This window comes from Pelodiscus sinensis, chromosome 2, assembly GCF_049634645.1.
Source record: "Pelodiscus sinensis isolate JC-2024 chromosome 2, ASM4963464v1, whole genome shotgun sequence".
Classification (NCBI taxonomy): Eukaryota; Metazoa; Chordata; order Testudines; family Trionychidae; genus Pelodiscus; species Pelodiscus sinensis.
Genome location: NC_134712.1, coordinates 182,047,565 through 182,070,859, shown reverse-complemented (window position 1 = coordinate 182,070,859; position 23,295 = coordinate 182,047,565). Strand labels below are relative to the sequence as shown.

Below are 23,295 nucleotides of genomic sequence, written 5' to 3'. Positions count from 1 at the left end.
TGAGGAATGATGGTGAGTTGCTACCACTCTGAAAACAGCCATTTTCTACCCAGATATTTAAATACAAATTTGGTTTAATCTGTTTTCTGATCTAATTTGCATTTTCTGCTTTAAAGCTGACACTTGCTACTCTGGGAATGCCAATGAGTACACATGGAAGGCTATTTGAGCAAAGAATCACAGTGGATGACACTAAAATAGGGCTCGTTGGGTGTTAGGAGATGGGTTTATGAGGTTTACAGGAAGCTCAAGCCTCTGGATCTATTTTGAATAACTTCCCTGAGGCAATCCAGTAAGTGAAACATAATCACATAATGGAATTGTTCTTGGAAAAACTACTGGCTCCAGAGCCTTGGAACACAGACCTATGATCTCATTTTTAACATCTTTATTAGTTATCTGGGAAAAATGTAAACAGCACACTCATTGTAATGGCTGATAGTGGTGTTAGGGTGTAAGACGGCAATTGCATAGGTGGGATTATTTAGCAACATTTCTCAACCCCTGGACCGTGACCTAAAAGGGGATCACAACAAAGTATGGAAGGATTGAGAACAAACTTTAAAAACAGATCATATTTTGAATACATTTTTTAAACAGATGCCAAGTAAGCTTCCTAACCTGTTAACACTCCATATACCAATAAAGTTATTTGGCCAAACCGTGGCACCTGCATATTCAATCAAATGTGGCATGTGAAGGGTTGGGGAAAGACTGTGCTGGAGATCAAGGATCTCGTGTCCCAGCCCCTGAGCTGATTACCATGGGAAGGGATACGGTGGGGATTATTGGCATGCTTGCCTATGTCTGGCATGTGCATGGTGGCCTCGGCTGGCACTCACCTGCCTCACAAGGGACCCACCCTTTGCTTAGAGGACATGTAGCAGCTCCAGGGACGCAGGTGAGAGAGCAGGGGATGGAGACCTGTAAGTGAGGAAAGCAAGTGCAGCGCAGCAGGAGGGAGTTACCTGGTCTTCTGCCCAGCCACCGCACCACCTCTGGATGCCACTGGGTAGTTTTCAGTACCCTGGATTCATCACCAGGGCTTGGGTTGCACCCTTGAGCATCACTTTCCTGACCCAGGCAACTGGAAGCCCTGGGGGGATAAGAAGGGGAATTATTCCTGCCTCATAAAGCACTGGCAGATGCTGGAGTCCCAGGGGGATGGAGTCCTGAAGAGCTGCAGGAAGTCAGGGTGTCTTTGCAGCTAGTCTCCACAAACAGCTGGTCCCCATGGTGCCCCATATGCCTGTGCACATTTCTCCTGGTGTGTTGGTTGGTTGCAGTGGGGCTGGGACTGGCTGTGCATATTGCGGACACACAGGCCCTACTGGTAGCAGTGAGGGGCTAGCCTGGAGGCCAGGAGCTGAGCACACCACTCTGCCTTTCCTGAGAAGCTGGCAGACTCGGACAGCTGAGGGGCACCCAGGCAAGCACCCCACAGAGACCCAGGAGTGGTAAAGGGATGATGTGGAGGCTCCAGAATAGCACTCTGATGTGGGCTGGGCCCCTGTTCAGGGGAAGGCTGATGAAACACCAAGCAGGGGGTAAAGTTTCCATGACTGCTGGGTCCATGACAGTGCTAAAGCTTCATGTGCAAGGCGGCGGGCATGAGGGGATGGAAGTGCTGTGGGGTAGGTTATAAGTCTTGTGAGAGCAAAATACTTGTGTACTTTCTCCTTAAGCTATATACTGGGTTGGAGCCATCTATCAATATTTATACCCATGATAGTGCTGGAGGAATATTGCACCAAAACATTTAAAAATCCTGCACACAATATTTTAAAATTCTGCAAAATTCCACAAATGTTGTCAAAATAAAACTATATAATGATGCCAGTTTCAATTATGTTGGTAATTTACTTCAAAATCCCTATCAGCAAGTAGGTCTGTAACAATACAGATACACAGACACAAATTCCCCCAGAGGTAGAGAATTAAAGAAATCCTTTTGATAACCCAACTCCTGCTTCTCTACCCCTGCCCCCCAGAGCAGGGGTGGGCAATAAGCGGCCCATGGGCTGGATGAGGTTCATCAGGATAAGCCACTGGCCAGCTACTGGACGTTTTGTTTACCTGAGTGTTCACAGGTACGGCTGCTCACAGCTCCTGTTGGCCACAATTCACCCTTCCCGGCCAATGGGAGCTGCACAAAGTGGTAAGGACCAAGCCACTACTTCTTGCAGCTTCCATTGGCCAGGAATGGCGAACTGTAGTCAGTGGGAGCTGGGAGCAGACATGCCTGCAGACATTAAGGTAAACAACACATCGGCAGCCAGCCTGGGGCTACCTCTGGCAACCTGTGTCCAGCCCACGGACCACTTATTGCCCACCTCTGCCCCAGAGCCTAGCCTTGATTCCTCCCCTGCCCAGACACTCACAGCCCTTCCACCCCCAAAGGCCAGCTGTGTGGTCCTTCAGCACAGACGTCCACAGACCCAAACCTCCTAGAGCCCAGAGATCCATAGGGAGAAACATCATGATGCTGGGTCCTAGGCGTGCACAGAGTTTCCTGCTGTTTGGTGCCTCCTCTTTCAGGGCATGCTGTAAACTACAGCTGCTGGAAACCCTCCACTTTCCATCCCCTTCTCCTGGCCTTGTCTGATATTTAAGAGCTGGCTCTGCTGGGTCCAGTGGCTCCTAGTGGCAGCCAACATCTTTACAGCCCATTTTTGTGGGGGGAAACAGAAAATTCTCTGTGCTCAACATTAATTTCTGTAAAATTCTGCATTTTTGTGCAGCGGTACAGAATTCCTTCAGGAATAAAACTTAATCTGGCCCATACAAGTTTGAGAACTTCTGGTCTAGAAAGAAGTCTGTTAGGTACCCTGATAGGAGAATTCAGACTATATGAATTATTATAAAACTTCGCATGATAGCCTATTTGAGTTAATTGAACAGACAAGAACTAAGTGTCATAGGTTTAAATTACGTGAAAACATATACACAAAGACTTTAAGGGAATACTGGAGTTTTCTTAGTATTATTAGGTCTGTATGAAAAGTTCTCAAAACCCCATATGAAATCAGGAAGGTTGGATGTCCTCCATTACAAGATCAAACATCAGCCCCGCTCAAAGTTTGGCAAGCTTGGGCACAGGCTATTTATACTGCCCTCACTTCCTCCATCTAGGGAGAGTGCCATGCTCCACCCTGTCCTTGCTAGGGCCCAGTGGGAACATCAACCAGTCTTCATATGACAATTCTGCCTATAGCAGGATCTTTGGGTGGCAGATGAGCAAATGCTGCTCTCCCATTGCTAATCCAAAGGGGTTTGGTGGGCTAGAAAGTGCCTGGCTCTGCAAAATGGCCAGAGGATGTGGGAGACTGCCTTCCCAGATTGGTCCTAGTGGACCAAGTAATTTGAGAGAGGTCCCATAGGACATAACAAAGGCTAGGAGATCCAAGGGAGCTGTGCCTCAGCTCTCTTGCTTTCACAGTCTGGAGCAGGCAGAGATATATGTCCTTGTGTCAGGGAAACTCGGGGAAGCTATGCCCCAGAACACTAAGGATAGATTTGGGCCAAGATCTAAGAAGTAAGTATTTGTTAACAGTAACTACAATGATGGTATTTAATAACATATTATGATGTTTATCCCTCTGAACCAAGGAAGAGCATGAGTTAGCATGTGTGAACCTTGCCCCAACATGATATGGCCAGGGGAAGGTTTTGAAGGGACTATAGTCCTTCAAATCTAGCACATTTCTAGCTAGATGCCTCCTAAACTGATGGAAAAATCTCCCCCAGAATGGAAATGTATTTAGGATTTAGCAGTAATACACAGTTGTATAGAGTCGGGGAGATGCAATACTGGAAAAGGGGGAGCAATCAGAAGCCCCAACTACAGAAAGTTCTGCCCAGAAAAATAATAAATTCAGGACAAAAGAAACAGAGGGCTCTTCAGAAGAAGACGCTCAAAGACCATTCTAAAAAGTGCAGTATAAACCATAGGTAGATTAGAGATACAGAAACTCATTTTTACCATTAACACATTCAGAATGTGCTGTCATATTGGCTTTTCTTTAAAATTCAGCTTGGGAGCTACAGCTCGGCATCACATGTAATATGATGAGAAGTGCGGATGGGAAAGCAATTAAAATATTTTCCTGATGGACTCTATCCTTTAAAGGACACTCTATCCTAAATTCTTAACTACTAAGGGTCAGTCTTCACTCCTCCATATATTTTCTTTCCACAACCAACTTTCTGTATAACTTTTCATGAGTAATGAACCCAAGTAATTGGATGAAAACATCTAAACTATTCTGTTAAATTTATTCACCTAAATTTGGGTTATTGCTGACATGCATTATGCATCTTTGACTTTTAACGAAATTCATATTTGTGAATAATCTTAGTATTGTACCCAGATGTACAGATGCTCTTTTCTTAGCCCATGAATTATGTACATTTTTAGCATTAGCTTTAATAAAAAAAATTTTATTCTTGATGGCGTAAGAGTGTCACCCAGTGGCCACAGGGCTTCAGCAGCAGCCATTGTGTTCCTTTTGCACATGCAATGCATCAAAAGTGACAGTCTGAGGCCACATCTGTACTTATGCAGAAGTTTGAATTAAGATACACAACTCCAGCTATGTTAATTGCGTATCTGGAGTTCATGTACCTTCATTCAAAAATCAGCAGGAGGTCAACGGGAACAAATGCTGCTGTTGACTTCCCTTATTCCTTGCGATTCCGAGAGTACAGGCCACCGATGGAGATGCCCTCAGCATTCAATTTAGTGGGTCTTTACTAGACCCACTAAATCAAACTCCAGAAGATTGACCACCGCAGAGTCAATTTTTCGGGAAGCGAAGACATAGACCGAGTGGCACTTCTTACTGCAGTACTGAGATAACCTTCTTGGCTAGATCAAAAAAGCTGGGCATAATTATTAGTGGAAATTACACCTTCTTTTGACCCCCTCATCATTAGAGCCATGCAAATCTGCGATATCCACTTTATATATGAATCTGCAGATGTGGAAGCGTAGGGCTCGACAAAATATTGAATCTACTCGCCAATGGCGAGTAGATTTCAGCCGACCTCCCCATTCATTTGCGGTGTGCGCATACTCAATGCCTGTCTTGCACATGTGCAGTGCGGGGCTGGCGAGCGGCTTTCTCCGCCGTTTGTCAAGCCCTGTGGATGCAGATATCCGTGGATCATTTTTGTGGATATGAATGTGGATACAAATTTTGTATCAAGACTATTGCAAATTTGTGGATATCCATTTTATATTGACAGGTATCAACATCTGCAGATATCAATGTGGATATCCTTGGTGCATTTTTGCAGATACAGATACAGATGTAGAGATAAATTTTGTATCTGCACAGGGCTCTACTCATTATGCTAACTATTCCCAATTTAGATTTCCATTTACCATCAACTTGGAATTTGACTATGCCACTTACTCACAGTGTTTTCTATCTAGACATGTACAGGGGAATTCCTGTTTCATCCTATTGAAAATATTATTTTATCTTTTTTTCCCAACAAAGTTAAATCTATTATCAAAGTTTGCCATTATACCAGGGATAGCATGGACTTATTAAAAGCAAATCTCCATAAATGATCAAAGCCACATCTGTCTTGGAAGAAAAAGATATTATTCTCCCTTTGTACTTTTAGGAGACCTCCTCTCGTCAGGCAGGGAATGAATTTTGAATTTCTCTGAACCTTGTGTGCCCCATTCATAATAAAATATTCTCCAAGGCAAAATTTTGTCCATCAATATTCCCCAGATCACTGACAGTCAGGGAGAAGGAATTTTTGGTGTAAAAGGTCTCTGTGTAATAGAAAGAGAGAAAATAATAGCTGGTGATGCATGAAAACACACCCAGCTCCAGCTAGCAGTGTGTTCCATTATGAACGCAGTATAAAGATAATATATGATACAGTATAATACACTTGAACCTCCGTACTGGAGGTTCCTGGATTAGGTGCCCCTAATCCAGGAACACCCATGGCTCTGAGGAGGAAGCAGCCCACACCCAGACCCCGCAGTGACCTCCCTGAGTTGGCAAATTCTTTACTCTGGCAGACCCTGTTTCCCAGGGTTGTTGGATTAAAGAGGGTCAAGAGTAAATATCTGTAAAACAAACAACTGAAATATATTAATCAACAAGTGCCAAGAGAGATCCCACAGCATGGTCACTGGGTTAAAGAGACCTTAAAAGAATCATCATGGCAAGAATGAGCAAGATATTGCTAGAAACCAACTTGCTACCACAAACATTCTCCCTGGGTTTAAAGTAGCCTGGCCCATTGGCGTCCGCTGAAATGAACAGAAAGCTAAGATAAATGGATGCTATTTTGTGTGAACAACAGGGGATCAGGTGGCTGTTGGGATCTGCAGGAATCGCTCATGCAGGAAAGGGAAAGCAAAATACTGTTTCCTTGCCTTTTCCACTTGACGTCTCCTATGGCTTAGGATCCTGAGTCCTTACACCAGTGGTCCCCAACCATTTGAGGTTGCCGGGCGCCAGGGGCCGTGGCCATTCACCCGCCGGGCGCCAGGGGGCGGGGACACTTGCGTGCCCGGGGGCTGCCCCCCCATAGCTGCATGCCTGGGGGCGGCCCCCCTCCATAGCCACATGCCCGGGGGCAGGGCCCCCCATAGCCGCATGCCTGGGGGCGGGGCCCCCTCCAAGCGCCACGCGCCTGGGGCCGGCGCTCCCCCCGCCAAGTGCCGCGCGCCCGAGGCCGGCGCTCCCCCTGTCAAGTGCCGCGCGTCCGAGGCCGGGACTCTCCCCCCCCCCAAGCGCCGCGCGCCCAGGGCCGGCGCCCCATGCAAGCGCCCCATGCCCAGAGCGTGGGCGGCCAATCCGCGGCGCTCCTGGGGCCGGTGCTCACCATGCGCCATGTGCCCGGGGCCAGGCCAGCCCCGAGCACTTGGTGGGCGCATACAAATGCCCCCACAGGCGCCATGGCGCCCGCGGGCACTGTGTTGGGGACCACGGCCTTACACCTACCAGAGGGAATCACTGAATTCCCCCTGTAAAGCCTTCAGCATTGTCTATGAAGAGTGGGGTGCTCATGGTTAAACCTTTGCATCCATGGTTCCTGTTTGCTATTCAGATGTGGATGCAAATTTTCTGTCCACACAGGGCTCTACTCGTAGTGCTTGGCAGTACCAGGCCCCTAATGAAGAGTGGCGCACAATGCATTCAGTGAGCTAGTTGTCATGGGATTGTTTGCTAAGGATTGGCATGAGCTTGTTCTCCTTTGCCTGTGGGGTCACACCCTGCCCTGTCACGTGGTGGTGTCAGGGCAGCAGAGATCCCAATGTGGGAGACATGGCTGAGTCCCATAGGGGTCTCCCTTTTGGTGGCTTACAAAAATCCAAGAAAAGGGGGGCCACCCAAAACAATTAATTGAACAAGCCAGCAACAGGTCTCCCTCCCTTCCTTTAGGGACCCTCCAGCAGGCCCTAGTCCAGTCCAGTGTCCCCTGGCAGCTCACTCACCAGTTCTAAAGTCACCACATGAGGTTTGGCCCCCTTCCTCTCAGGCAGTTTACATAGGCAGTAGTCATGTGAACCATTCTCGGGGGAGGTATAATTACATCATAGAGAAGCTCCACAGGGGACCTTACAGCAGCCCGGCAGCAGCGGTACACCTGTACAGATAGCCATCAAAATAGTGATGATTCTAGGATTCAGAATGCTACTTATCACACCACCCTAGTGTGACACAGTCCAGTCCAGATGTAAGAGCACGGTGATATTGCAGGACTGGAGAACACAGACCATCTATAACTAACCTTATCTGATAATTTTTCTGTAATGAAAGATGACAGAGGGAAGCAAAAGCATAGCAACCGACCTCACACTGACCTACAGTCGCTAAGAGGATGACGAGCAGACAAACCTACACTAAACAGAAATGGCAGAACTGCTTGGAGACAGTGGGATACAGTAGTTTAATCTGTCCCCATGGATTCATTTGTAATTGTATTTACTCAGAAAATGCTAACGTGTATTACAATACTAACAGACAAACTGTTTGATCCACCATGACACAGCGGAAATGTCAAAGCTAGACAAAAGGCCACATTGGTCCCAGAATATTAGAGAAACAAAGTAGGTGAGGTTGTATATTTTATTGGATTAACTTTGTAAGTAAGCCAGAGAAGACAACCAAAACTGATGATCTGAAAGGAACAGAAGTGTTCTGTGTCAGGATATGCTAATGAGGAGAGGTTCTATGACAATTCATGCTAAATGTTGTCCCAATAAAATATCTTGACACTCACCAAACTAAAGTATATCAGTAACTATGGAAGTTAACTTCACAAAATCTTTAGTAACCATTTGCTTCTCACCATTAAGGAAATAGTAGCATTCAAAAAGGTCAAAAAACCCAGCGCCACCCACCAACACCTTGCCCAGGGCCCGACAAGGTTTGTCGGCCACACTGCATAGGGGAATGCTTTCAAAACTAGCCATGAAAGTCAGGCTTTCAAGGAATGAGTGCCCCTGTTCAAATGAGTACTTTCAAGTGTAAAATATTCACTTATGTACCATCACTGAGAATGTCTTATAGAATACATTTGTAGACTTGGCAGAATTCTGTTTTTAAAATGTTGACAAATAATATGTCTGTATCTATTTTTAATCTGTTTAAATGTTCATAGTTGCATGAAATTATGGGATTTAAGCATTTTTTCTATTGTTATCCATTCAAAGATAATGATCACTGACGTGGTTTTGAAAAACTAAAAATATAAAATCCAATAATACTATATGAATGTTCATACTTGTGGGAAATTATGTAAGGCTACTTCTAGACTGCAGGCTTTTTGCGCAAGAAGCTTTTGCGATGCGCTTTTGCGAAAGAGAGCGTCCAGACTGCCTGGAATCTCACTCGCAAGTAAGCAGTGATTGCTATGGACAGAATGGCCACCAGGACACCTGTGCTTTTTCCTCTTCCCTCTTCTTGCGCAAAAAATCCCTATTCCCTCTCCACACACGCCTTTTTGCGCAAGACCTCTTGTGCAAAAAGGCATTCTTCCTCGCAGAATGAGGATTACCAATTGCACAAAAATCCCACTGATCTTTCAATTTGCTTGCACAAAAATGTGCTTGAGGTGTGGATGCTCGGCAAGTTTTTGTAGAAAACGGCTGTTTTCTTGCAGAAACTCTGTAGTGTAGACATAGCCTAAGTGTCAGACACAGTGGGGCTCAGACAAAAATTATTTAATGGCAGGAGTTAGAATCATAGAATAATAGGACTGGAAGGGACCTCAAGAGGTCATCGAGTCCAGCCCCCCGCCCTCAAGGCAGGACCAAGCTCTGTCTACACCATCCCTGACAGATGTCTATCTAACCTGTTCTTAAATATCTCCAGAGAGGGAGATTCCACCACCTCCTTTGGCAATTTATTCCAATATTTGACCACCCTGACAGTTAGGAATTTTTTCCTAATGTCCAATCTAAACCTCCCCTGCTGCACTTTAAGTCCATTACTCCTTGTCCTGTCCTCAGAAACCAAGAGGAACAAATTTTCTCCTTCCTCCTTGTGACACCCTTTTAGATATTTGAAAACCGCTATCATGTCCCCCCTTAATCTTCTTTTTTCCAAACTAAACAAGCCCAGTTCATGAAGCCTGGCTTCATAGGTCATGTTCTCTAGACCTTTAATCATTCTTGTCGCTCTTCTCTGTACCCTTTCCAATTTCTCCACATCTTTCTTGAAATGTGGCGCCCAGAACTGGACACAGTACTCCAGCTGAGGCCTAACTAGTGCAGAGTAGAGCAGCAGAATGACTTCACGAGTTTTGCTTACAACACACCTGTTGATACAACCTAGAATCATATTTGCTTTTTTTGCATCAGCATCACACTGTTGACTCATATTCAACTTGTGGTCCACTATGACCCCTAGATCCCTTTCCGCCATGCTCCTTCCTAGACAGTCGCTTCCCATCTTGTATGTATGGAACTGATTGTTCCTTCCTAAGTGGAGCACTTTGCATTTCTCTTTATTAAACCTCATCCTGTTTACCTCTGACCATTTCTCTAACTTGCTAAGGTCATTTTGAATTATGTCCCTATCCTCCAAAGAAGTTGCAACCCCACCCAGTTTGGTATCATCTGCAAACTTAATAAGCGTACTCTCTATCCCAATATCTACATTATTGATGAAGATATTGAACAGTACGGGTCCCAAAACAGACCCTTGAGGAACTCCACTTGTTATCCCTTCCTAGCAGGATTGTTAATGCAACAACTCTCTGACTAAGATTATCCAGCCAATTATGCACCCACCTTATCGTGGCCCTATCTAAGTTATATTTGCCTAGTTTATCAATAAGAATATCACGCGAGACTGTATCAAATGCCTTACTAAAGTCTAGGTATATGACATCCACCGCTTCTTCCTTATCCACAAGGCTCGTTATCCTATCAAAGAAAGCTATCAGATTAGTTTGGCATGACTTGTTCTTCACAAACCCAAGTTGTTAAGAAGAGTTAAAGCTTTGTAGCAATTAAAACACAAATTGTCAACATCACATGACAAAATGTACAAAGTAGAGATCTTTAAATCAGACTCTAAGTTCTCACACAAGGTTTTGCCTACTTTGCCTATCTGTACATTTCTATTATTGTCAGTGGAAGTATTTTTGGTTTGTGTGTGTGTGTTGTGAAATCATAGAACACTAGACCTGGAAGGGACCTCGAGAGATCAAGTTCAGTCCCCTGCCCTCATGGCAGGACCATCAGTGTTCCAAGCCCTACATATATGTGTAGTTTTCTTTAAAGAAAAATGGCAGAGCACATCCTGATAGGAATCCCTAGAGAGGAGTGATATATGGCAATACTTAATTTAATTAGTTGCCCTTATTCATCTGAGTATTATTTTTTAAAATTAACTGGCTCCTCTTTGCCTCAGTCCTGGATTTGGGAATTTTTAACCACTAGATGGCAGCCTTTAGCTGATCTAGCTGATCCCACTGACAGATTTTTTTACCTAACACAAAGCAGAAGAGAGCACAAACATATAATGCATGAAAGCAACAGGGAGTGGCCGAATTAGTCTGTACAGGATAAACTTAAAAAACAACAAATAGTCTGGTAGCACCATCTACATATTTTGTTAGTCTTTAAAGTGCTACCAGACTGTTTGTTGTTATATAATGCTTGGCGCATCTAGATTTATTCTTCTAATTGAGATTAATTTCTAATTTGTTTACATAAAAATACTATTTAGTTTCTCTATTAATTATTATTTATAGCCATGATGAATTGTGTATATCCAAGTCCTTTTTGGTATGTATAGTCAGCCAATAAGATCTCAGCTGAGACAATAAGCATAACAGATTGTCTTTGTATTATTGAAATGTTTTGTGCGTACAAAGAGGACAAAACTGATTACTAATTGTTTTGTGTCAGCTGATTTGGAGACATTTTGAAACATCTATAATTGATTTGCTTCTAAAAGCAAGTTTCATTTAACAGCCTAACCTCTTAGAGAAGATAATGGTCACTGACATGGTTTTGAATAAACTAAAAATATAAAATCCAATAATATCATCAAAGCAGAGGTTGCTTAAACTCAGATAACTGTAGGAAAGGTTACTTTCATCATTCAGAAACTCCATTTCAAAGTAGGCTGCAGTCTAGAATGCTCAGTCACCTTTTGCACTCTCAGATAATGCTTGGCAATTGCATGTTGTTTGTACCTACTGAGTTTAACTCTAGTTCTTGCATTTCTTACTCAAAGAATGGTTTCATCAGATAAAATATTCACTGTCATTCTGACATCGGCTACACAGAAATGAATCTTTCTGAATACCAACATATCTCAGGATACATGGTAAATAGGATTAGATACTTAACCATGTTGATTTGTTGCTCAGTGTTTGGGTTTAAATAGATGGCCAGATTTAGGGATACTATTATTTATTTGTATTACAGCAGTACTTAGAGACCCCAGAAAATATTTTGTCCCAGGTTTTGTACCTACACCTTGTAAGAGACCTGAACAGGTTACAACCTAAATAGACAAAACACACCTCGGAGGGGGGAGGGGGGGCTAAGGAGGGGAGAGGGAACCAAATTGTTTTCTACTTCACATTAGCATGGGGTGCAAGATGTTTTCATCTTCCTATGGAAGGGTGTCTGTCAGCAGGTGATTGAGTAGTGGCTTGGATATGTTTCCTTCTTTTAAATCTAGGTCAAAGATATTTTTGGTTCAATTCAAGTCAAACTGTTAAAAAACAAACAAACAAAATGATACTTTGCTCCCTGGATCCATCCAAACTGCATTCCCTAATGATATAAGTCATGCTACCTTCTCAGAGTAGATTGTCACGTTCTTCAAACTACTAGCAGCACTTTTTTATGAGTTTAGTCAGTCACAAAATCGTTTAAAAAGCTAACATGTAAATTACCATCAGGAGGCTGCTGAGCTACCATGTCACTAAAATGACTTGGCTATAGAGATGTTACAGTGCTCTAAGGTGGGACTATGCTCAGTAGCCTAATTGCTACCTCAGTCCCTGTTGCTTTGTTTAATAATGTGCAGTTTATGCATAGATCTATTGCTTTTAATCTTTCTCTGTGGAACATTGTTGAATGTTTCCACTGTGTAAAAACAAATGTATTGTTGCTGTATGCATTTTATCAGGCACAAATACTAAATCTGGGAGCTGCTCAAGAAACTATTAGATAGTCTGGAGCCTTTCAAAATAAGCATCTCTAAAGTTCTGATGGAATTGTTGGTTGCATGTTAGGATTATTTGGATCAGGGATGTTTATTTAGAACAGAGGAGATATAGAAAATGTAAGAATACACATTGCCTATTTCAAGCACCAGGCAGTGGTAAGAGTTTCTAAACCAATAATATGGCATTAATAGCCTAGCTACTGAGGAAAGATGTAATGTCACTAATGTGTATAATAAGCATGACATTGCTAAACTGTTCAAAGATTACTTAATAAGAAAAAGAGCATGGTATTGGTAAGGAGACTATTTGCTATGTGTTAACTGCCATAACCAGTTTCTCAAGTGATCTTGAAATGGATACATTTTCTGATTTTTATCAATGACAAACAATTAACTAAATGAAACCAAAACCAGGACTATGTAACACTTTAAAGACTAACAAGATGGTTTATTAGGTGATGACTTTTCGTGGGCCAGACCCACTTCCTCAGACCAAATAGTGAAAGAAAATTGTCACAACCATATATACCAAAGGATACAATTTAAAAAATGAACACATATGATACAATTAAAAAAAATTGATTTGTCCTTTTCATGTGTGTTCATTTTTTTAATTGTATCCTTTGGTATATATGGTTGTGACAATTTTCTTTCACTATTTGATCTGAGGAAGTGGGTCTGGCCCACGAAAAGTCATCACCTAATAAACCATCTTGTTAGTCTTTAAAGTGCTACATAGTCCTGTATTTTGTTTCAGATACACCAGACTAACACGGTTACATTTCTATCACAATTAACTAAATGGTCTTTCTTTCAGTATATCTCAAAGGCTCTTGTAAACCAGCAGTGGCTCAAATCCTGTGAACCGATTCCTTGAGCACCGGTTGTAATTTGGGGGCAGAGACACCATCATAAGAGGTACTTCTTGATCTAAACAGTCTTGTTCTGTGTTGGCCTCTGTGGACTGCACCTTTTTGCTGCCATGGTTAATAAACATTCATCCAGTCACTTGATTATCTAGAAGAAGACATCTACAAAGAGTGGATACCAGCTACTGGTATTTCATTCAGGAGTACAAACCTGGGGCTGACCACACGAAGCCTGTTACCATGTATCAGTGGGTCTGTGTAAAGTCTTTGACATCACAGCTCTTGTTAGAGATGTAGATGATTAACCTTACTGGTTGAGGCTTGCCGATTCTGGTTAACCAGTAGAGGCTGGAGCAGCTCCCTAGGCAGGGGGCTGCTCCAGTACTGCAGGGCCCTTTGCAGCAGCCCCTGTCCATGATAGGCCCAACCAGGCCACCACAGTGCAGGTTACAAGCCGGCTGTCGGCCTCACTCCTGGGCAGTGAGTCTACAGAGTCTACAGCAAAGCTTCCCCGGGAGTGGGACCAGCAGGCCTTGCTGACTCCACTCCTGGGGAGGTGGCTTAACTGCAGGCTTTGCAGTAAGCAGCTTGTATGTGGCCATGCCAGCCTGACACCCCAATGAGACAGATGAACAAGGTGCAAGTGACTCTTCTCTTGCCAAGCTTGCCAAGTGGTGATGTCATATGTTCTTATGGGCTAGTTTTCTGACAGACTTTCTGCAGAGTCAGATCCCCATGTTTCCATTACTGTTTGCTGCGAGCTTTGAAGCGTCCTTTGTGAGGTGCTGTTACTCTCACCTCCTCCTGGCTCAGAGTCTCTACCATGCATGTGAGCGTTGTTTGAAGAATATCCATAATAAATAGAAGTATTGCACTGTGTCACATTTTAAGAGTTTCTCTGCACGTAGGCTAGATTTTTTTAAAACAAGAGCTTAGATTTTGGGGATTATAAAATTGCACTCACCAAGACACTGCAAGCCAGTCCGACTCGGCCTTTGCTGCTATCACACTCACAAATATTTGAGATGCTAAATCACTGTTTGTAAATTTCCACAGGCTATTCCTGGTACTTTGGATCAACTCATTATGTAACATTGTGCTAGATCCAGAATAGGTAATGCCAGTTAATATCACATACTAGCACATGTACCCAGTGTTGCTTGGGTCTTTAACTGAATAAATTTTTTTCTTAAAAAAAAAAAATGAAAAATGTACATGCATTAGGTCAATGATCGTATTTTTTAAAAATGAAGGAAAATGAAGGCTGGAGTGAGAATTGCAGACGCAGTGAGTGGGAGGGTGGGTGGGGTAAGGCAGAGGGTTGGGAGATGTGGGGGAGGTCAAAGCAGAGGGTGGGGGGCCTCAGAGCAGGAAGTGGAGCTGCATAAGTCAAGGCAGGTGGGAGGAGCAGGACTCAGGGTAGGGGAACTCAAGGCAAGGGGCTGGGAGTGGGGGGGACTCGCCGGGGCCACCTGCAGTGGTGAGGGTTTGCACTGCTCCAATAGAGCCTTCTCCAAAACAGGTGTGGCAATGCTCCCTGGCCAGCAGCTCCTCCTGAGGGGCCAGGGCTGCGCTCCCAGGAGGGCAGATCCTCCCAGGAGGGGGATTCGGGTCTGAGCACTTGTTGGGTGGAGGTTGGGAATCTGCAGGCTGACCCTGTCCTCCAGATGTCCCCCACACTAACCTGCAGCTTATTGGGGAGGGCAGCCTGCAGCCTGCTGCTGCCCCTCCATCCTCCAGGCTGTCGGAGGTGGGGGTGAGGAGAAGACCCTGGCCTGTTGCTGCTCCCTGGCCTCCAGCTGCTCCGGTGGAGGGCTTTCTTGAGGCAGTTGTCCTGTCCTGCAGCCTGTTGAAGGGGAGGGCAGGATTCTGTAGGCTGGCCTCAGCCTCCAGCTGCCCCCCTGCTCTGCAGCTGGTCGGAGGGGGTGGTAACACTTCAGGGGTTATCCCCAGCCTCCAGTGGCTCCCTCCATCCTGCAGCCTGTTTGGGGGAGCACTGGCCCAGCTCTGTGGGCTTCTGGGGGCTGGCCCAGCTCTGTGGGCTTCTCCTGGCCTTCAGGGCACTTCCTCTTAGCAGGGAGGAGCAGCTAACAAGGGGGTTTGGTGAGAGACTTTGACAGGTCAAAGCTGGTCAATTACATGACCATTAGGGGAAGTGGCTGTCTATAGTGTATGTGTTTGTGTTTGAAAGACACTGTGTGCTGGGCTTGTTTGTGTAGAGGTTCATATGCTGAGATTGTTCGTTTGGAAGTCTGTGTATTTACCTTATTTGTTTGGAGGACCATGTGCTGAGCTTGTTTGTTTGGAGGACCATGTGCTGAACTTGTTTGTTTGGAAGTCTGTGTACTTATCTTATTTGTTTGGAGGACCATGTGCTGAGCTTGTTTGTTTGGAGGACCATGTGCTGAGGTTAGCAGCCTGCTAAACCAGGCTGAGAGCTTCTTAACAAGACTTTGAGACCTAATCCTTTTCACACCCATCAAGACTTTACCAGAAAGCAGGACAACTGAGGAAGGCTAGGACTATAAAACGCCTACTTCAAAGTGACCTGGAAGCTCAGTGAACAGCAACAGTTAAAAGGGGAGTTTGGCAAGGGAGTTTAGAAGGGGAGTTTGTAGGGGGCTAGATACACTTGGCATTCTTTAAAACATCTTTCAATTAAACTAAAACCAAAACCACTTGATTTTTTTGGGAAAACTTATCAAGAAACTAATCAGCTGTAGGAGTAAAAAGAAAGGCAGGCAGAATCCTGGCAGCAGAGTGGGGCCGATCCAGATTATTGCTGCCAATGTAGCATGTATAATTAATTACCCTACTGTAGCATATGTGTGCATTCAGTGCAAGGAGTGCTTGGCCCTCAGAGACCACATACAGGCTTTGGAGACCAGGGTGGCTGAATTGGAGGAGCTAAGGGAGGCAGAGAGATACATATATGAGATTTTCTGGGACATAATGGAACAGTCCCACCCCCAGCCAGACAGCCTCAGTATTGTTGAGGATGGTGAAAGGCTCTGGGAAAGGGAATATCCAACTGGAGCAGAGGGAACTGATCCCATAGTTGGGATCTTTCTTCCACATGAGGCTGTGGTATCTTATCACACTGAGGATACCTCTCCAGGGGCGGGAACTCCAGTTATTAGGAAAAGGCAGGTATTAGTAATGGGGGATTAGACCTTCAAAAACATAGACAGCTGGGTTCATGATCACTGGGAGAACCATATGGTGACTTGCCTACCTGATGCCAAGGTGGCAGATCTCTTGAGACATCTAAAAGAGAGGTTTTAGAGGCCAAATTTGGGCTGCTAGGAAAGAGATTAAAATCCAGGACCTCAACGGTAGCGTTCTCTGAAATGCTTCCAGTTCCACACACAGGGCCAGGGAGACAGGCAGAACTGTAGGGTCTCAATGTGTGGATGAGACAATGGTGTAGAGAGGTGGGGTTTAGATTTATTAGAAACTGGTTAAACTTTTGGGAAAGGGGGAGATTTTGGGAAATGAAGAATGGGCTCCACCTAAACCAAAATGGAACCAGATTGCTGGCACTTAAAATCATAAACGTTGTAGAGAAGTTTTTAAACTAAGGGCTGGGGGAAAGCCGACAGGTGTGCAGAAGCACATGGAATTGGACAGTGACATCCTTGAGGGGAGATTCTCTATGTACTAGTACAGAGGAGAGAATGGAAGCTGATAAGATATGGGTAAGATCTGATGAGAAACAATCAAATGAAAAAGAGTCCCATTCAATCACATCAGGTAATGGCAGACAGCTAAATGGTGACACGTTTTTAAAGTGCTTGTATACAAATGCTAGAAGTCTAAGTAACAAGTTGGGGGAACTAGAGTCTCTCATATTGAACAAGGATATTCATGTAATAAGCATCACAGAAACTTGGTGGAATGAGGATAATCAGTGGGACACAATAATACCAGAGTACAAATATATCAAAGGACAGAACACATCGTGCTGGTGGGGGAGTGGAATTATATGTGAAAGAAAACGTAGATTCAATTGAAGTAAAAATCTTAAATGAACCTAACTGTTCCATAGAATCCTTACAGATAGTAATTCCATGTTCTAATAATATGAATATAGCAGTAGAGATATATTATCGCCCATCTGACCAGTATAGTAATGGTGGCTATGACATGCTGTCAGCCGACGGTCAGGGCAGTGAGTCCCTTATGACCAGCTGAAGTTCTTTTAAAATTGTGCTTGGTTCTGTTACAGCAACTGAAGGAATCAGGTTAAAGCTTAAACAGTTACTATTTTATTGTTAGAGGGTAAACTTAGTTGTTAAATGCTACTGCTGTGTTACAGATAACACAGCCACTACAAAGGACAGGACAGAAATTACACTAATAAGTCACTTACAGGTACCATGAAACCCTTTTGGTTCTCTGAGCTCTTATTAAATGCATGCAAAATAGACACATAGCAGGTATATATTCTCACCCCTGCGTTCCAGACTTGGCGTGGCCAGCGTCATTCTCTCAATCCCTCGGGAAGAAGTAGGGCGAGGTTGGGCATCCCACAGACCTCGGGAGACAATCAATAACTGCCAGCAGGTATAGATGATTGGAGCTCAAATGGGGTGGGCTACTGAACCCCTCTTTATACCCCTTGGGTCATGTAGGCTTCTTCCTGGTCTCAAGTGGCCAATTAGGAAAAATGGCTTTGAATGCCAAGTTTCCCACAAAGGGTGCAAAGCATAATTCACACCTGGGAAAATGCAGACAATGGGCACCTCTGGTATGTGATGGGCGAAGATTCCTCTCCTGGGACAGTGCAGGCATGTCAATTACTGGTACTAGCCATCAGGGTGACGGGAGGCCCCGGGTCGTCAGCTAACCCATTTACTGTCTGGTTTCTGTTTATGGTAGAGTCAGGGACAGGCAGCACACCTGCGTTCCCAGGGCATCAAAGGCTGACTGCTCTCTGGGGGGGGTGGGAGGGGGGAACAAGATGGGGTTCGTGTCTGGCTACACATGCTAAGAGAGATTATAAAAATAAAAACCTCAGTAATATTGGGGGATTTCAATTATTCCTATATTGACTGGACACACATCACTTCAGGACAGGCTGCAGACAGAAAGTTTTTTGGCAACTTAAATGACTGCTTCTTGGAGCAGCTGGTTCTGGAACCCACAAGAAGAGAGCCAATTCTTGATTTAGTCCTAAGTGGAGCACAGGATCTGGTCCAAGAGGTAGATATAGCTAGACTCCTTGGAAATAGTGACCATAGTGTAATAAAATGTAACATCCCTCTGGTAGGAAAAACACCACAGCAGCCCAATACTGTAGTATTTAATTTCAGAAAGGGGAACTACACAAAAATGAAGAAGTTAGTTAAACAGAAATTAAAAGGTACAATGCCAAAAGTAAAATCCCTATAAGCTCATGGAAACTTTTCAGAGACACCATAATAGAGCTTCAACTTAATTGTATACCAGAAATTTAAAAAATAAAACCTCAATAAGAGCACCAAAAAAGTGCCACCATGACTAAACAACCAAGTAAAAGAAGCAGCGAGAGATAAGGCATCATTGAAAAAGTGGAAGTTAAATCCTAGTGAGGAAAACAGAAAGGAGAATAAAGTCTTTCAAATGCAGTGTAAAAATATAATTAGGAAGGACAAAAATGAATTTGAAGAACAGCTAGGCAAAATTTTAAAAAGTAATAAAACTTTTTTTAAGTACATCAGAAGCCGGAAGCCTGCTAAATAACCATTGGGGCCATTGGACAATTGAGATGCTAAAGGAGCATTCAAGGATGATAAAGTAATTTAGGAGAAACTAAGTGAATTCTTTGCATTGGTCTTCACAACTGAGGATGTGAGGGAGATTCCCAAACCTGAGCCATTCTTTTTAGGTGACAGATCTGAGGAATTGTCCCGGACTGAGGTGTCATTAGAGGAGGTTTTGGAACAAATTGATAAACTAAACAGTAACAAGTCACCAGGACCAGATAGCATTCACCCAAGAGTTCTGAAAGAATTCAAATGTGAAATCTATCTTCTGCACCAGAGTGAGGTAGAATCCATGAATTTTGCTGCAGATTAGAAATCCAGTTTCCTGCATTGTATGTTGCTGCTATTTTTCATGAAGCCACTTGTGGAAGGAGATAGTCATAGAAAATGGAACTCCGTTAGTTAATATTTTTGTTAATATCTATTGTAAATATATTTTATATGCTTAACAGCATTCTCCATTAGGGTGTATCTAGACAGCACCTTTCTGTCAGAATAAGCTATTCAATTTGCACTATGCAAATTGCGTAGCTTATTCTGAGTCTAGGTTGAAAGAGCTTATTTTGAAATTTTGCACGGTGTACACAGCACCACATTTCAAAATAAGGCAGAATTCTGACAAATCCCCTAACCCTCGTCTGAGGGTAACAGGGATGCTGGAATAGCACACCCACTATTTTGGAAAATAGCAGGAACATTTAAAGATGCGGTGCTGCTATTTTAGGGTACTTCCAGTATCCTGAAATAGCAACGCAGTCTAGACATACCCTTATAGTCCTCAGTGGTACTTGGCAGACATACCATTTGACAAAATCTATTAATGTGTTATCTTATGAAAAATTAATTCTGTTGAAGGAATAAAAAGCTTTGCTTAGTAATCGAATATTGACAAATAATGAACTAGGTTATGATCTGTCATTAATATGCTCCTACAGTCAGCTTTCTGCTTACACTCAAGGGGTATGTCTACACTAGAAAGTTAGTTCGAACTAACGGACGTTAGTTCGAACTAACTTTCCTATGCGCTACACTAGCGCTCCGCTAGTTCGAATTTGAATCGAACTAGCGGAGCGCTTAGTTCGAACTAGGTAAACCTCATTTTACGAGGACTAACGCCTAGTTCGAACTAGCTAGTTCGAACTAAGGGCTGTGTAGCCCTTTAGTTCGAACTAGTGGGAGGCTAGCCCTCCCCAGGTTTCCCTGGTGGCCACTCTGGCCAACACCAGGGAAACTCTATGCCCCCCTCCCGGCCCCGGACCCCTTAAAGGGGCACGGGCTGGCTACGGTGCCCGTGCCAGGTGCAAGCCTGCCAGCACCCAGCTAGCAGACCCTGCACCTGGCACGGCACAGAGCCACCCACCCGATGCCCCCCAGCCCACCCCCTCTTGCCGGGACCAGGCTGGCGGCTCCCGGGAGCTTGCCCTGGACCGCAAGAGGCGGGCACCTTCCTGGGCTAGTGCGGACATCGTGGACCTCGTCCACAATCTCCGCACTAGGCACAGGAAAGTGGCCGTCTAGGGCAGGAGAGCTGCCAGCCTGGCCACCCAGGACCAGGTGTGCATGAAAATCAAGGGGGTCCACTGAGACCCCCGACACTGAGCCCTGAGCTTACAATGGCCGTCCTGGGTCAGACCAAAGGTCCATCTAGCCCAGTAGCCTGTCTGCCAACAGCGGCCAACCCTAGGGACCCTGGAGGGGATGGACTGAAGACAATGACCAAGCCATTTGTCTCGTGCCATCCCTCTCCAGCCTTCCACAAACTTTGGGCAGGGACACCACTCCTACCTCCTGGCTAATAGGACTCCATGGACCCAACCTCCATCACTTTATCTCACTTCCCTTTAAACTCTGTTCTAGTTGTAGCCTTCACAGCCTCCTGCAGCAAGGAGTTCCACAGGTTGACTCTTTGCTTTGTCAAGAAGAACAACTTTCTCTTACTAGTTTGAAGCCTGCTACCCATTCCTTTCCTTTGGTGTCCTCTAGTCCTTCTTTATGGGAACTCAGGAAGAACTTTTCTGAATGCACCCTCTCCACCCAACCCCTGCTTTTAGAGACCTCTATCCTGTCCCCCCTCCATCTCCTCTTTTCTAAGCTGAACAGTCCCAGTCTCTGTAGCCTTTCTTCATCTGGGACCTGTTCCCAACCCCTGATCATGTTAGTTGCCCTCCCCTCTCCCAGCCTTTCTCTTCCCCTCTCCCACCTCCTTTTCCCAGTGTCCCCCAGTTTTTTTCAATAAAGACAGAGTCAATGTTGGAAGAAACGTTATCTTTATTTTGTACATCAATAAGAAGAGGGGCTAGGGAAGGGTAAGTGGAAGGAGGTGAGGGAGGAATGGGGTACGAGCCCCCGATGGGGAGGACTGGGCTGGCTCTGCGGGCTTCTGGGGGTGGAAGCTCTCCTGCAGCCCCCCAATTACTCCCTCTCCCCAGATGGCAGCCTGCGGCAAGTGCAGCCGGGCTGATGGCCGAGTGGTGTGATGTGCCCAGTGTGGGCACTCAGGGCACTCCAAGCCAGAACTTCTTTGCAAGCGGGGCACCCCTTAGAACTGTGTGTCCGGGGTGGGGGTCGGGACCCTTTAAGCGCAGCCCTCGGCTAGCCTGAGACAGCATCTCCATGCTCTAAGTCCTCCTTTTATGCCCTGCCGGCACTGCTTCCGGCCATCCTTAAGCCCTGTTCAGAGTCCACTCAATGTGGACTTACTAGTTCGAACTAGCAAAACGCTAGTTCGAACTAGTTTTTAGTTCTAGATGCGTTAGTTCGAACTAGCTTAGTTCGAATTAACTAATTCGAACTAAGTTAGTTCGAACTAGCGCTGTAGTGTAGACGTACCCTCAAATATTAATACCCTAAATAAAACATGCCCTAGAGTGCCTTTATACAAAAACAAATCCTTTCTTAATGGATCACCTCAGGGACCATCAAAAATTGATTGTTTAATTGTGCTTAATAGAGGCCGATCAAAAGTTTACTGAAAACCTTGGAAATGGTCTAAAGCAGTGTCATCAAAAGTAGAGCTGCCCACTGGACATCTTATTCCCTCAAGCAGGTTTCACTTCAATCACTCTTTAAAACAGTACTAAATAACTTTTTTGCCACTTTAAAAATGAGTAGTCCTGTGGTACATACATATATATAAAATCACAAGCCTTCATGAGCAAAACCCACTTCTTCAGATGAGAAGATCATTTCATCTGAAAGAGTGCATTTTTTCCATGAAAGCTCATGATACTCTCTCTCTCTCTCTTTATCTCTTTCTCTCTCTCTATATATATATATTTGTTATTTTCAAAGGTGCTACAGGACTACACCTCTGAGACTTTTTTTTTGCCACTGAAAACCAAAGATCTAGATGTGAATCATTCATCTGACTCCACACTTATAACTTGGATAAATAGCAATGGGTACAAAATGGTCTCTTGGTTTACCTGTAAACAATTATCCTTCTCCAAAAATATTCTGAAAATTGCAGGCAGAAACAATGCCAGATTCCATGCTGTGCCGATGACTTTCTGTACTTTATGAACATAAGACCAACCATAGTGGGTCAGACCAATGGTCCAACTTTCTAGCCCCATATCTTGTCTACAACATTGGCCAATATAGGGATTATAATAGTGTAGTGATTAACTGATTAACCGATACCCAAAAGCTTATAGGTCAATGCTATAGATTACACGCATTTCCTCCCCCCGCCCCACTTGCCAGTAAATTTTTTAGCAGGCTGGCCAACAGCCCGGCTCAGTCCTGGTTTGCGTTGGGTCTGGGACCTACCCCTGCTGTTGTTCTGCATTTAAAGTGTATTAGGAGTTGGGCAAGCAGGCAGCCTGGCTCAGTTCCAGCTCACGCCAGGTCTGGGAGCTCTGACCCCACCTTAGATAGGGGCTGATGTCACCCTGTGTTGCTGCCTTTTTGTCAGAGGCAGCAACACAGGGTGGCAGGCAGCCAGTCTGTGTGGGGAACTGATTTTTAAACTGGCTCCTCTCATGGACCAGCTCCCACCCGGCA

General features: G+C 44.6%; 1 protein-coding gene across 1 annotated transcript in view; it reads right to left on the bottom strand.

Annotated features, from left to right (window-relative positions):
• Positions 1-15,538, bottom strand: part of ENTPD3 (ectonucleoside triphosphate diphosphohydrolase 3) — an 88,598-nt gene extending 73,060 nt beyond the window's left edge. Inside the window, exons 1-2 of the mRNA XM_075921953.1 lie at positions 15,228-15,538; positions 969-1,096 (exon numbers count right to left, since the gene is read on the bottom strand). The gene's annotated coding sequence lies outside the window, so the exon portion shown is untranslated. The remainder of the gene's footprint in view (positions 1-968; positions 1,097-15,227) is intronic.
• Between the last annotated feature and the right edge of the window lie 7,757 nt (positions 15,539-23,295).